The sequence below is a fragment of the Lontra canadensis genome, unplaced genomic scaffold (assembly GCF_010015895.1).
Source record: "Lontra canadensis isolate GAN:19392208 unplaced genomic scaffold, GSC_riverotter_1.0 scaffold114, whole genome shotgun sequence".
NCBI lineage: Eukaryota > Metazoa > Chordata > Mammalia > Carnivora > Mustelidae > Lontra > Lontra canadensis.
Window position 1 is genome coordinate 5,634,996 of NW_022631108.1, and position 12,643 is coordinate 5,647,638.

Sequence of the window (12,643 nt, forward strand, 5' to 3'; positions counted from 1 at the left end):
TAAAGGGAGATTAAAACTGGTTTATATATAGGGGTAGTATTGATTATGGAAAGAAGATTACCTTGAAGCTTATATCTATATGTATATTTTTTAAAAATACAAAAGAAAAAGAAAAACACAGGTACATGTATGAAAAAGTTCAGGTTAAAAGGTTATTATGGAAAATGTTGTATTAAACCTCTAGTTGTAATGGTAAGTAGGTTAAAAACACTAAAAAGAACAAGAATAGTGAGAACAAATTAAAATTAAAAATTGTATCTATGAAAGGTTTTAGGCAATACCATGAGCTTAATATATTGTTTTCCCATGATGTTGGGGTTTTACAGCTTTATGGCGACCCTGTGGTGGTTGTCTTCTCATTCTTTTGGCTCTCCTTCTTGTGGCAGGGCCTGCTGCATTGTTTTCCAGTCCCTCTTGCTTGGGTTGAGTCCTCATGTCCCCAGTCAAGGGGCTGGGCTCTGTGGAAACCGGTTTTTCAGGCTTTTGTTCTCTGGAGGTTTTTGCTCTTTGGTGGCTTTTTATGGCTTTTCAGAAATTTAGTGGAAAGCGAACTGCACCCAGACCTCCACCTTAGAGAGAAGCCTCAGTCTTCTCCCCTCTGTATGGTCCAGAACACACAGACTCCCCTCTGGAAATTCCGCTGAACTGTGCAACCTCCCACAGGTAGTGCACATCTCCAGCCACTATCTCAGTAGTCTCCCAAAGTGCCCACTTCTCTGTGCACCCCTGTGCCACTAAAATTCTGGGCAATATTGGTCCAGAGAGCCCGCTTCCAGTGGCTGCCTTTGCTGGGACTGCTGTCTGGTGTCCAGACCTCATGGTTGTGCAGGTTGCCTCTGAGGGATCCCAACCAGAGATCTCACTGAGTTCCTTCAGGCCCAGGCTGGGAGAGTTCAGGCCCTTGGCTGGTTCTAGAGACCACCAGCTAGTGCCTACACAGAGCTTTCTCAGGCATGGGCGGGGAGTGGGTCAGATGCCGGTCTCACAGTGCTTGCAGAATGCAAAAGGCTGTAGTTCCAGAGAGTGCAGGCTGGCACCCATACCAGACTCTCTCATGTGAGGGCAGGAGTGCACCCCCAGAGCAGTGGTGTAAGCCGTGCAATCCCGGGGGCTCAGGGACTAGGAACTGGAGGCTCCGCTGCACTCTCTGGCATGGGTGGTCGCCAGCAGTGGCCATCCTGGGTCCATGGGCTTATGCCCATGCCTGTGGCCACCTGATTTCACCAGTTGCCCCTTAAGACCTTTTGCTCTTTTTGAGTTCTTTTAACCAGACTCCAAGTTAATGCTGTTCCCCAATCATAGGACACTTTTGTATTGGGGTCTTACTTTCCAATGGGTCACTTCTGTTGGCTCCCTCCCCCTTCTGTTTATCCTCTGATATCAGTCCGAGGTTCTGACTCCACTTTACCTCTCCACTGGTGTCTTCTGCCCCCATAGAGATCCAGAATTGTATAATCCTACATCTCAGACTGATTCCATGTGTTTTCAGAGTGTTCTGGTAGATAATTAGCTCACTTTAGGGTACCAGTTGAAACAGAGTCTCCTACTTCTCTGCCATCTTGTCCCAATATCGGGACCTAGTTTCTTTAAGAAGCAGACAAAAACACACCCAGGATCTTGTTTTGTTTTGTTATTGTTATTTTTGTTTTTGTGGCTTTTTCTCTTTTCCTTTCTTCTCTCTTTTCTGAATAAAGTGACTAGATGGAGAAATTTACTCCAAATGGAAGAGCAGGAGGTAATATTCACAGCCAGGGATTTAATCAATAGGGATATAAGGTTGGTGACTCGACTAGAATGTAAAATAACAACTATGAAGATATTAGCTGCGCATGAAGAAAATATTGAAGACATTATAGAATCCCTTAATATAGAGATAAAAGAACTAAAATCTAATCAGGCAAATTAAAAATGCTACTACTGAGACAGTCTCAAATGGAGGTCATGAAAACAAGGATGAATGAATCAATAATGTTGAAGATAAAATTATGGAAAATAATGAAGCTGGAGAGAAAAGGAAAAGAAAACTGTTAGATCAAGAAGGTAGACTTAGGGAATTCAATGATTAAATGAAAAAGAAATACATCCATATTATAGGACTCCCATAGAAGAAGAGAGGGGAAAAGGGGAAGAAGTTTTAATTGAATGAATTATTACTAAGAGCTTTCCCTAATCTGCAGAATAAAAAAAAGCATCCAAATCCAGGAAGCACAGAGAACACCCTTACAATCAATGTAAAATATGCCAGACCACAAGATATTATGATGAAGCTTGAAAATTTCTAAATAAAGAGAAAAATCCTGAAACCAGCTCAGGACAAGAGGTTGTTCACCTACAAAGTGGACACATAAGGCTGGCAGCAGACCTGTCTACAGAGACCTGGCAAGCCAGAAAGGACTGGCATTATATATTCAAGGTGCTATATGGGAAAAAAAAATATGCGGCCAAAACTTTATCCAGTGAGTCTGTCATTTACAATAGAAGGAACGATAAACAGTTTCCAAGACAAACAAAAACTAAAGGAAAAACTAAACGAAACTTTTGGAAAGAGAGACCAAAAGTCACAAGGACCAGAAAGGAACAGAGAATGTAAAAGAACATTGACTTTAAAGGTAATAGAATGGCACTAAATTCATACCATTTAATTATTCTGAATTTAAATGGACTAAATGCTCCAATCAAAATACAGGGTATTAGAAAAAACAATTAAAAAAAAAAGACCCATCAATATGCTGCTTACAAGAGACCATTTTAGACACAAGGACAGCTCCAGATTGAAAGTTAAGGGATGGAACGTCATATATCATGCTAATGGACATCAAAAGATAGGTGGAATAGCCATCCTTATATCAAAAAAACTAGATTTTAAACAAAAGTCCCTAATAAGAGATGAAAGACACTGTATCATAATAAAGGAGCCTATCCAACAATATCTACCAATTGTAAATATTTATGCCCCTAACATGGGAGCAGCCAAATATATAAATAAATTAATAACAAAAGTAAGGAAACTTGTTGATACCATTACAATAAGAGTAGGGGGCTTTAACACCCCAGACATAACAATGGACAGGTCATCTAAGTAGAAGATCAATAAGGAAATAAGATCAATGACATACTGGACCAGATGGACTTAAGATATATTCAGAGCATTTCATCCTAAAGCAGCAGAATATATAATATTCTCTATGGCACACAGGACATTCTCCTTAACAGATCACATACTGCCTCACAAATCAGGCCTCAACAGTACAAAAAGACTGAGGTCATACCATGCATATTTTAAGGTCACAATGCCTTAAAACTTGAAGTCAATCACAGGAAAAATATTTGAAGGACCACAAATACATGGCAGTTAAAAAGCATACTACTAAAGAATGAATGGGTCAACCAGGAAATTAAAGAATTTTAAAAAACACACATGGAAACAAATGAAAATGAAAACATGAGAGTTCTAAACTTATGGGAGGTAGCAAAGGTGGTCCTAAAAGGGAAGTATTTTGTAATACAGGCTTTCCTCAAGAAACAAGAAAAGTTTCAAATGCACAACCTAACTTGACACCTGAAATACCTGGAAATAGAAAGCAAATAAAGCCTAAATCTAGCAGGATAAGGGAAATAATAAAGATTAGGGCAGAAATCAATGAAGTAGAAATTTAAAAAAAATAAAAAAGAGCAATAAAACTAGGAGCTAGTTCCTTGAAAGAACTCACAAGACTGATAAATCCCTAGCCTGACTTATAAAAAAAAAGAAAAGAAGAGAAAGCACTCAAATAAATAAAATCATGAATGAAAGGGCAGAGATAACAACCAACACCAAAAAAATACAAACAGTTGTAAGAGAATATTATGAGCAAACATAAGGCCAATGAATGAGGCAACCTGGAAGAAATAGATAAATTCCTAGAAAAATACAAACTGCCAAAACTAAACAGGAAGAAATAGAGAATTTGAAGGGACCCATAATCAGCAAAGGAATTGAATCATTAATCAAAAATCTTTCAACAAACCAGAGTCCGGACTGGATGGCTTCCCAGGAGAATTCTACAAAATATTTAAGGAAGTTCCTATTCTTCTTCTGGAACTCTTCCAAAAAAAAAAAAAAAAAAAGGAAGGAAAACATCCAAACTCATTCTATGAGGCCGGTATTACCTTGAATCCAAAACCAGACAAAGACACCACTATAAAGGAGAATTACAGACCAATATCCCTGATGAGCATGGATGCCAAAATTCTCACAAAGATACAAGCTAATAAGATACAACAGTACATTCAAAGGATTATTTACCATGACCAAGTGGGATTTATTCCTCAGCTTCAAGGGCGATTCAACATCCCCAAATCAGTCAATATGATACCCCACATTAATAAAACAAAGGATAAGAACCATATCATCGGAGCGCCTGGGTGGCTCAGTGGGTTAAAGCCTCTGCCTTTGGCTCTGGTCCTGATCTCAGGGTCCTGGGATCAAGCCCGACGTCAGGCTCTCTGTTCAGCAGGGAGCCTGCTCCCCACCCCCGCCTGCCTCTCTGCCTACTTGTGATCTCTCTCTCTCTGTGTCAGGTAAATAAATAAAATCTTAAAAAAAAAAAGAACCATATCATCCTCTAAATAGATGCACAAAAAGCATTGGTCAAAATACAGTATTCTTTTTTGATAAAACCTCTCCACAATGTAGGGATAGAGGAAACATACCTCAACATCATAAAAACCACATAAGAAAGACCTACAGCATACATCACCATCAATGGGAAAAAATTGAGAGCCTTTCCCCCAAGGTCAGGAACATGACAGGGATGTCCATGCTCATCACTGTTGTTTTTCATAGTACTGGAAGTCCTAGCCTCAGCAGTCAGATAATAAAAAGAAATAAATGCATCCAAATCAGCAAAGAAGAAGTTAAACTTTCAATTTTTGTAGATGACATGATACTACATGTAGAAAACTTGAAAGACTCCATCAAAAAATTGCTATACCTGAAAGACAAATTCGGAAAATCACAGGATATAAAATCAAGGCTCAGAAGTCTATTGCATTTGTATACACTAACAATGAAGCAGCAGAAAGAGAAATCAAGAAATCAATAGCAATTACAATTGCACCAAAACTATAAGATACTTTGGAAGAAACCTAACCAAAGAGTTAAAAAAAATTGTACTCTTAAAATTGTACAACATTTATGAAAGAAATTGAGGATGACACAGAGAAATAGAAGAACATTCTATTACTAAGGATTTGGAAGAACAGATATTGTCAAAATGTCTATGCTATCTAAAGCAGTCTACACGTTCAATGCAATTCCTATCAAATACCACCAGCATTTTTCAGAGCTGTAATAAACATTTCTAAAATTTGTGTGGATACAGAAAAGACCCTGAATATCCAAAGTAATATTGAAAAAGAAAACCAAAGTGAGTGACTTGACATTTCTAGACTTCAAGCTGTATTATTAGAAAGCTATAATCATCAAGACAGTGTGGTACTGGCAAAAAACAGACACATAGATCAAAGGAACAGAATAGAGAACCCAGAAATGGACCCTATGGTCAACTAATCTTCAAAAAAGTAATAAAATACCGAATGGAAAAAACAGTCTTTTCAATAAGTGGTGTGGGGAAAATTGGACAGCCACATGCAAAAGAATGATACTGAACCACTGTCTTACATCATACACACACACAAAAAAAAATTCAAAATGAATGAAAGACCTAAATGTGAGACAGAAATCTATCAAAATCCTAGAGGAGAACATAAGCAGGAACATCTTTGTCCTCAGCTGCATTAACTTCTTCCTAGACATGTCTCCAGAGGCAAGGAAGACAAAAGTAAATATGAACTATTGTGGCTTCATCAGGAAAAATGCTTTTGCACAGCAAAGAAGACAATCAACAAAACTAAAAGTCAAACTGTGGAATGGAAGATATTAAAAAAGAACTTAATCAAACTCAATACCCAAAAAACAAAACAAAACAAAAAAATCAATTCAAAAATGGGCAGAAGACATGAACAGATATTTCTCCAATGAAGACATACAAATGGCTAATAGAGACATGAAAAAGTGCTCAATATCCCTCAGCATGAAAGAAATACAAATCAAAACCACACTGAGACACCAATTCACACTGGTCAGAATGACTAAAGTTAACAACTCAGGAAATAACATATGTTGGCAAGGATGCAGAAAATGGTGGGAATGCAAACTGGTGTAGCCACTCTGTATAACAATATGGAGGTTTCTTGCAATGTTAAAATTAGAACTACCCTTTGACCCAGCAATTGCACTACTAGGTATTGATCCAAAGTATACAAAAATAGTGATATGAAGGAGCACCTGAATTCCAACTTTTATAACAGCAATGTCCACAATAGCCAAAATATGGAAGGATCCCAGATGTCCATCAACAGTCCACAGATAAAGAAGATGTATATATACACAATGGAATATTATTTAACCATCAAGAATGAACTCTTGCCATTTACAATGATGTGGTTGAAACTAGATGGTATTATGCTAAGCAAAATAAGTCAGAGAAAGACAAATACCATATGACTTCACTCAGATTTGGAATTTAAGAAACAAAGCAGATGAACACAGGGGAAGGAAAGGAAAAAAATAAAATAAGATGAAAACGAAAGGGAGGCAAACCATAAGACACTCTTAACTATAGGAAACAAACTAAGGGTTGCTGGAGGAGAGGTGGGTGGTGTATTAGATAATTGGGAGATGGGCATTAAGGAGGGCACTTGATCTAATAAGCACTGGGCGTTATATGCAACTAATGGAGCACTAAATTCAACCCCAGAAACTAATAATGCACTTTATGTTAACCAAATTGTATTTAAATAAATAAATTTTTTAAATCTGTAAAGAACTCCTCAAGCTCAACACCCAAAAAACAATAATCATGACAAAAAAATGGGCAGAAGACACAAACAAACATTTCTTCAAAGAATACATACAAATGGCTAACAGACACATAAAAAAATGTTCATCATCATTAGCCATCAGGGAAACTCAAATCAAAATCACATTGAGATACCACCTTACCCCTATCAGAAATGTCCAAGGTTAACAAGACAGGAAACAACAAGTGTTGGAGAGGATGTGGAGAAAGGGGAACCTTCTCACACTGTTGGTGGGAATGCAAGTTGGTGCAGCCACTTCTTTGGAAAACAATGTGGAGATTCTTTAAGAAATTAAAAATAGACCTTCCCTATGACCCTGCAATTGCACTACTGGGTATTTACTCCAAAGATACAGATGTAGTGAAAAGAAGGGCAATCTGTACCACAATGTTCATAGCAGCAATGGCCACAATCGCCAAACTGTGGAAAGAGCCAAGATGCCCTTCAACAGACGAATGGAATATATAATGGAATATTACACCTCCATCAGAAAGGATGAATACCCAACTTTTGCATCAACACGGATGGGACTGAAGGAGATTATGCTAGTGAAATCAGTCAAGCAGAGAAAGTCAATTATCATACGGTTTCACTTACTTGTGGATCATAAGGAATAACACAGAGAACATCGGGAGTTGGAGAGAAGAAGTGAGTTGGGGGAAATCAGAGGGGGAGACAAACCGTGAGAGACTGTGGACTCTGAGAAACAACCTGAGGGTTTTGGAGGGGAGGGGGTTGGGGAAATTGGTGAGCCTGGTGGTGCATATTAAGGAGGGCACGTATTGCATGGAGCATTGGCTGTGGTTCATAAACAATGAATCTTGAAACACTGAAAGAAAAAGAAAAAAAGATCTAATATGAGGTTTTTGTTTTGTTTTGTTTTGTTTTGTTTGTTTGTTTGTTTGCATTGCAGTTCTAATAGTGATGAATTCCCAAAGTTTTTGTTTTTCTGGTAAGATATTTATTTCTCCTCCATATCTGAAAGTTAGTTTTGGCATATAGAGTTTCTTATCTGGCAACCTTTATCTTTAATTTTTTTAAAGATTATTTATTTATTTATTTATTTATTTGACACAGAGGGGGAGAGAGAAAGAGAGAGAGAGAGAGAGCACAAGTAGGCAGAGAGGCAGGCAGAGGGGGTTGGGGAAGCAAACTCCCTGCTGAGCAGAGAGCCCAATGCGGGGCTTGATCCCAGGATCCTGAGATCATGACCCTAGAGGAAGGCAGAGGCTTAACCCACTGAGCCACCCAGGCACCCCGTTCTTTAATATTTTGGATGTGGAACTCCTCTCTCTCTCTTGTTCTGTACAGTTTTTGTAGAGAAAATTATTGAGCCTAATGGGGCTTTCTGTAGATTACAGTCTTTTTTCTTTGTATTCAATTTTCAACAATTTGTTTTAATGTATCTTATAGAAGATATATTTCCATTGAAATGATGAGGTGATCTTTCAGCTTCATGAATTCGGATGTTGAAGTCTTTCCCCCCACTTCTAGGATGTTCTCAGGTATTATTCCCTTAAATAAACTTTGTGCTCATTTCTTCCTCTCTCCTAGTTTTGGAACTTCAGTTATTCTAATATATGTTTGTTTATATGAATGTCATCGATGTCATTCTCTTATTCATTATTTTTTTGTTATTCTTTTGAGTTGTGTAAAAGTTCTTGTACTTTGCATAACTTACTGTTTCAGTTGCAGTACTTGGCTGTAGCTTTTATCTATTGCACTTTTTCATTTAATGAAATCTTCAGTTTTGGATTTTGCTTTTTAATGATTTCCAAGTTTTTAAAACTTAACAATTTGGTCTTGTTATGTTTCCCTGATTGTGCTGAATTGTTTTTCTTTGTTTTCTTGTAGCTTGTTTGGTTCCTCAAAAATGTCATTTGAGGTTTTTTTTTTTATCACACAGATAACAAAATTCCAGGCCTTTGAGCTGAATCATTGGAGGAATATTCTTATCTTTTGATATGTGTTGTATTTAATTTTTTTACCATAGTTGACAAACATTATTGTATTAGTGTCTGGTGTACAACATAGTGATTCAGCAAGTTTATACATTATGCTATGCTCACCAAAAGTGTAGCTATCATCTGTCACCATGCAATGCTATGATGGTCTCAATGACCATATTCCTTATTTTGCACCTTTTATTCTCATGGTTTATTTATTCCATAACCAGAAATCTGTATCTCCAATTCTTGCCCATCCCATACCACTATTAGATCTGGCATCCATCAGTTTGTTCTCTGTATTTATAGACGTGATTCCACTTTTAATTTATTTATTGTTTTAGGTTGCACATGTAAGTAATGTTATATGATATCTGTCTTTCTTAGCATGATTTATTTCAGGTAGCATAATACCCTCAAGGTCCATCCATGCTGTTGCAAATAGCCAGACTGCATTCTTTCTATTGCAGAGTAATATTGCAGTGTGTGTGTGTGTGTGTGTGTGTGTGACATTTTCTTTATCTATTTATCCATCAATGTTTAAGGTTGTTCCCATACCTTAAATACTATAAAATACATTCCAAATATTAACCCTTATCAAAACAATTTGGAAACATTTTCTCCTACTCTCATGATGTTCTTTGATGCGCATAGTATTTCATTTTGATGAAGTACAATTTATCTCTTTTTCTTTTGTCGCCTATGATTTTGGTTTCCATATTTAAGAAATCATTGCCAAGTCCATTCTTATGAAGCTTTCCCCATACACTTTCTTTTAAGAGTTTTACAAGGTTTTTTTTTCTTATGTATATGTCTTTGATTAATTTGAGTTAACTTTTGTATATGGTGAGGTCATGGGTACAACCTTATTATTTTGCATGTGTGTATCCAGTTTTCCTAGCACCTTTTGTTGAAAAAAAAATTGTCTTTTCACCAATGGAATTGTCTTGTCTGTCTTGATGACAATTATTTGGCCACATATATATGAGAGTTTATTTCTGTGTTCTCTTTCTGCTTTTTAAATGATTATTATTTAGTATAGCTGACACACAATGTTACATTAGTTTTGGGTATACAACATAAGGATTCAACAAGTTTATACATTATAGTATGTTCACTACAAATGTAGCTAACATCTGTACGGATACATCACTATTACAGTACCATTGACCATATTAATTATGTTGGGACTTTTACTCACATGACTTATTCAGTCCATAAATGGAACCCTGTATCTACCCCTTCCCTTTGCCCCTTTTGCCCTACCTCCACCCCTTTTCCTCTGACATCCGTCAGTTTATTGTCCATATTTATAAATCTGATTCTGCTTTTTTAAAAATTATTTTTGTTTGTTTGTTTGTTTATGTATTTAGATGTTTATTTGAGAGAAAAAGACAGAGAAAGAGAAAGAAAGGGAAAGTGAGAGGGAAGGGAAAATCTGAATCAGGTTCTGTGCTGAGTGCAGAGACCAACCTGAAACCTGATCCCACACCCACGAGGTCATCACCTGCTGAAAGCAAGAGTTGGGTGCTCATTGACTGGGCCACCCATGGGCCTCCAATTCTGCTTTTTTTGTTTATTCATTTGTTGTGTTTTTTTAAATCCACTTATGAGTAAAATCATATGGCATTTGACATATTTCACTTAGAATAATATTCCCTAGACCTACCCATGTTGTTCAAATGACAAGATTTCATTCTTTATGGGTCATTAATATTTCACTGTGTACAGTTCTTTTTTGTCTTTATTTTATTTTTTTTTCATTATTGAGCGGTGCATATTAAGGAGGGCACTTCTTTTTTTTCATTATTGCCACTTCTTTTTTTTCATTATTGCCACTTCTTTTTTTTCATTATTGAGTTTTTATTGGTTGTTTTGAGGACTAGTACAAAAGTTTCAATTTGTACACAATTCTTAACATAAGTACCAAAAATCTAAAAAAAAATCAGTTGTAAAGTCATTCTAGTGAACTTCTGGCTTAAAATTTGGAGACAAATTTTCATTAACAATATATCAACTAAAAAATATCTTCAAATGTTGATACACTGTTATGTTGTTGAGTCTGATTAATTAATAATTAATATAATACAGAGTACATACTCAAATTTTCAATCTTGTACACCACATTAATAAAGTTACTAGGAAAACTGGATCACCATGACCAAGATATTACATAGTGTACAAAATTCAGCCAGGGAAAGTGAAGATCAAGGAGTAAAACAATTCCACCAAAATAACATGGGAACAGAAGTAATTTAAAATGTTCAAGATATATTAAATGCACAACTGACTTCAAATTGCCATTTAATATGATTTGTATTACAGGATATAAATACTAACTCATCTATGAAATGTTAAGCTGACACTCAAGACAATCACAGCCTCCCATATCCAATATACCACTATTTTCTGGTTGTAACAAAAAATAAACAACCAGAAAGTTATTTCACCTCTTAAAAAAACTATACCTAAAAAAAGGCAAAAGGTGGATTCTCTCCTTCTCAAAACTTTTTCTAGAGCTAATAAGAAACTTGCATTTACAAAATAGTTCATAAAAATATTCCTCTGCATTGTACAAGAGAGGAGACAAAGACCACTGATAAGACATAGTATATGATATTCATCAGACTTGGCTTTTTTCTCTCCTGCTTCATTAGAGGCTATACTCTCCTCCTCTTTAGTTACTCCTTTTCCTGCAAGTAAGTCTTCTTTCATTTCTTGGTTAGCCACTTCAGCCTGTTATCCTTTTGGTCCCCCAACCCCCTTTGTTTCCACTTTCTTTGTTGCCTGAAGATTTATTCCTTCCTGCCACATTCTCTGACTTTTTTGTTTCCACTTTTGTAGGAGCACATTTGACTAACAACTTCACCAATCTCCTCTTGGGCTCCTTCTTCACCACTCCTTCAGTGGAGCTGAACTTTCTCTTGGGCATCATGTCAATAGGGCTGGCACATGCTGGGTGCCTGAGGTCCATGGGGTACTTAGAGCCTTCATGAAGCTGGACTCTATACTCTTTCTTCTTTATCTTTTCAACTATGGATGAACACTTAGGTTGCTTCTATATCTTGACTATTGTAAATAATGCTACAATAAACTTGGGGTTGCATATATTTTTTTTACATTAAGTTTTGTATTTGGGGGCATAAATACCCAATAGTGGCATTATTGGATCATATGATATTTTTATTTTTTTTAATTTTTTGAGGAATCTCCATAGTATTTTCCACAACAACTATACCAATTTACATTCCCACCAAGAGTACACAAGGGTTACTTTTTCTCCACGTCTTCATCAACACTTATTAATTATTATAATTTTGACTTTAGCCATTCTAACTCATGTGAGGTGCTTTCTCATTGTGGTTTTGATTTGCATTTCCCTGATGACAATGACTGACGTGGATAAACTTTCATGTGTCAGATAGTCATCTGTATGTCTTCTTTGGAAAAATGTCTATTCAAGACGTTTTCCCTTTTTAATCAGATTGTTTAGTTTTTTTGGTCTTGAGTTGTATGAGTTCTTTATATATTATGAGACTGACCCCTTATAGGATATATCATTTGCACATACCTTCTACCATTAAGTAAGTTTTCTTTTTGTTTTGTTGATGGTTTGTTGTACAAAACTTTTTATTTTGATATAGTTATAATAATTCAATTTTGCTTTTGTTTCCCTTTCCTTAGGAGATCTATATTTTAAAAAAATGTTGCTTTGGTTAATGTCAGAGAAATTATTGCCTGTGCTCTCTTTTAGGATTTTTATAGTTTCAGGTGTCACATTTAGGTCTTTAATC

General features: G+C 36.2%; 1 pseudogene; it reads right to left on the reverse strand.

Annotated features, from left to right (window-relative positions):
* Positions 1 to 288: 288 nt before the first annotated feature.
* On the reverse strand, positions 289 to 11,781 carry LOC116856932 (annotated as a pseudogene).
* Between the last annotated feature and the right edge of the window lie 862 nt (positions 11,782 to 12,643).